The sequence below is a fragment of the Condylura cristata genome, unplaced genomic scaffold (assembly GCF_000260355.1).
Source record: "Condylura cristata isolate star-nosed mole 26May11 unplaced genomic scaffold, ConCri1.0 scaffold00018, whole genome shotgun sequence".
Lineage (NCBI taxonomy): Eukaryota > Metazoa > Chordata > Mammalia > Eulipotyphla > Talpidae > Condylura > Condylura cristata.
The window spans coordinates 4,031,143-4,034,079 of record NW_004567119.1 but is presented as its reverse complement, the minus strand read 5'-3'; the positions used below and the strand labels follow the sequence as shown (position 1 = coordinate 4,034,079).

The following is a 2,937-nucleotide window of genomic DNA, read 5'->3' as shown; positions in this document are numbered from 1 at the left end:
CCCCCCCCCCCCCCGCTCCCAGGAACCCAGAGCACCCACAGCTCACTTCCTTTGGCAGACGTCACCCTGCCTGCCCTGACCCACCAGGCCCGGCGGCCTTGCCAGGGCCACACCTACAGTGTCAGCCCGTTTTCTCCTCACTGAGCTTCCCTGGCAGTGCCGTCCCCTCAGCAAAGCCCACTGCTTCCGGTGAGGGGAGGCTCTGGCTACCGCAGGCTTCAGGCTCAAAGACCTTCGCACTCTTCTAGAAGTCTCCCTCTGGCTTCTCAAAGTTGCCAGGGCCCGAGGCGGCACCCACAGACTACTCCCTGGGCCTCCCGGAAACACCTGGGGCCTTGCTAAATGGGCCCCTAAGCAAGGCTTCCCCTTATGAAAAAGGGGGTCAAGTAGCCAGGTCAGACATCAGCGCTTGCAGCGTTCCAGACTGCCCGCGGCCTCTCACAGCCCACACCGGCCACCTCCTTGCAGGTGGTGGGGTCTCATCCCCACACCCACCGCTCCCCCTTCCACCCAAGCGCCCTGTCGCCATTCAAAGATTTTCCCAATAAATCCAGCCACACCGACTTCTCTCTTGTCAAGTGCCACAGTGGACCACGTGACGCTGTCCACTGCATGGCCTTTTAAGTGTGTTGTGGCTCCACCGACAGCAACTTAGATGGTCCAGTGTGGCACGGCTTAGTGGCCACAGGGAACAGCCCCTGTGATGCGCAAGTCAGTTCGCTCCATTTCAGCTTCTGCACCGCCTGCTCCAGGGAATGATACCTTAGTCTCCCACAAAGAAAGCAACGTACCCTGTACAAGCCTGATAATTACAAGCTTCCCCGCTCCTTCTCTCTCATAAGCAGCTTACTCACGTAGTTAAGGGACACATGAAATAAAGCCGCCTCCTCAGATGAGCTGGTATTTGCTTTTAAAATTGTATCAAGAAAAAAAGCAGTGTTCCCGGGGTGGAGAGTGTACCTTGGCCGCCTCTCTCTCCATGGTCTGAGGACCGGGAGGCCATTTCCAATTCCACACAGGTTCCCTGGTGGCTTCAATGGGGGCTGCTGTCACTCATGGGAAAACGTAGCAAAACAGCAGACGGGCTCCAAGGTGCCCTTGAAATGCTCATAGCCCAGGATCAGCTGACTCCAAGGTCAAGGTGCTAGTCTGGAAGGAGCTGGTCAGCAAGGGGGGGGGTCAAGTGTGGGGGCTCATGTTTCCTGCCTACAGCGCAAGAAAAAAGAAGTGGAGGGGAGAAGTCGCTTTCAACTCCTTGACATTTTCTCTAGCCAGATGTTTAAACTTTGGGGCATGTTAATAATCTGGAATTTTGCTGTTAATTCTGTTAAGAAACGTGGATACGGGGACCCACCAGCAAGGATTCTGCGCAGAGGTGCACAGCAGGATCACAAACTTGCATTTTTACAAGCACCCACGGCTGCTGCTGGAGCCTCTCCGGGAAACCTTTCAGGTGCCTCCTTCCTTCCCCTCACTGGGCTGCCGGCTCCTTTCCACACTAAGCTTCAGGGCCCAGCTCAAAGGCTAACCACTTCCTGCAGCCCAGAAAGGGCCCCCTGCTGAAAAGAACTTCCGGCCCCTCCCCAGCTCCCCGGCCTCCCGGGGCCAGAGGATAAAAGGTGTCTCATTTCCTTACACTCATTTCTTTGTGAAAATCTCAGCTCTCTCCCAGGGCAGTAAACTCCTTCAAAGCTGACATTCTCCTGGCTCCCTAGGCCCAGCCTGGGGCGCTCTGGAAGGCTCCTCCAGTGAATGAGTGCAGGTGCTCAGCACCCAGTGAGCGAATGCCTTCACTCACCTGTTTCTTCCAGCAAGCACATGAAGCTAAAACTGCACCAAACAGGCAACCGTTGCCCCAGCACGGAGCAGCTGTCTGCAGCACTTTAGGTAGCACAGAGGCCAAATTTTTATCTGTTCACGAACCACCTTTTGGTGTCAAGAGCCTACCAGATGCTCGGTCTGGCCTGCTTGCCCCCACTGATCAGCTATCTGCATCTGCACACACGGCCATCTGCAGCCCCGAGATGCACCCCTGCTGCCTGCCTCCGGCGACTCCGAGGAGGCTCCAACTGTGTGTGTGTGTTTTTTGCTTCTCACTTCTCCCACCTCCACCCGAACAATGTTCCTCCTGAAAATTTCCAGAAGAGGAAAAAAACACGAACAGTTGCCGGTGGCACTCACCCCAGCAGTTACTTCACCATGTGCCAGATGCCTACAGAACTGGGGATCAAAATGTGACTGTGACATCAGGTTCACCCTTTGGGGAGAACAGCAGCGCAGCCCGGGGGAACCAGTTTACCGGCCTCGTTTGGCGTCTCAGCCCAAAGCCCCAGTCCAGAATCTGTAGGAAGTGGGCGACCGGCTTCCAGGACCGCTCTTGCTAGTCAATCAAAGTGGTCTTCCCACTTGCCCTTCTTAACGGACCCCCAACCTTTCAAGGCAGATGTGGTTACTGACCACCTAGGAGAGCCCTCCACATGCCCTACCCTGAGCTGCACCCCAGTACACTTTTCCATGCGGCTGGGGCTCAAACAGCAACTTTATTCCTTGCTTTGAAGCATACAATTAATCCCGGGGTAACCGGTGGCGCCGGCAATGTGCTCTCCAGCAGAAACCCCCAAGTGGGGAAAGCCCAGGGCTCCAGAGGCCCTCGCGCGAGCGAACGGAAGCATCACCTGCCCCACTCTCCACTGGGGTCTGCAGGCACTGGGCGACTTGACAAGGACCCCCCCCCATACCTGTCAGGCGAGGCGGTGAGTGAGAAGGCACCATCAGCGTGATGGGAGACCCCAACTCCGCACACCTAGGCCCTGCCGGCTACAAGGCCAGTAAGCGTCCCTCGAGACCATTTTCTAGGCGCAAGAATGCCCCCCGGGATGACCGCGCCGGGTCAAACCGCTGGCGAGTCGGAGTCGGAAGCGGGGGCGCTGCCGGGGC

The 2,937-nt window shown here is 57.0% G+C and overlaps 1 protein-coding gene across 1 annotated transcript in view; it reads right to left on the bottom strand.

Moving 5' to 3' along the window:
* The window catches only part of CCRN4L (CCR4 carbon catabolite repression 4-like (S. cerevisiae)), a 119,208-nt gene that overhangs the window by 14,010 nt on the left and 102,261 nt on the right, over positions 1-2,937 (bottom strand). The window lies entirely within an intron of this gene.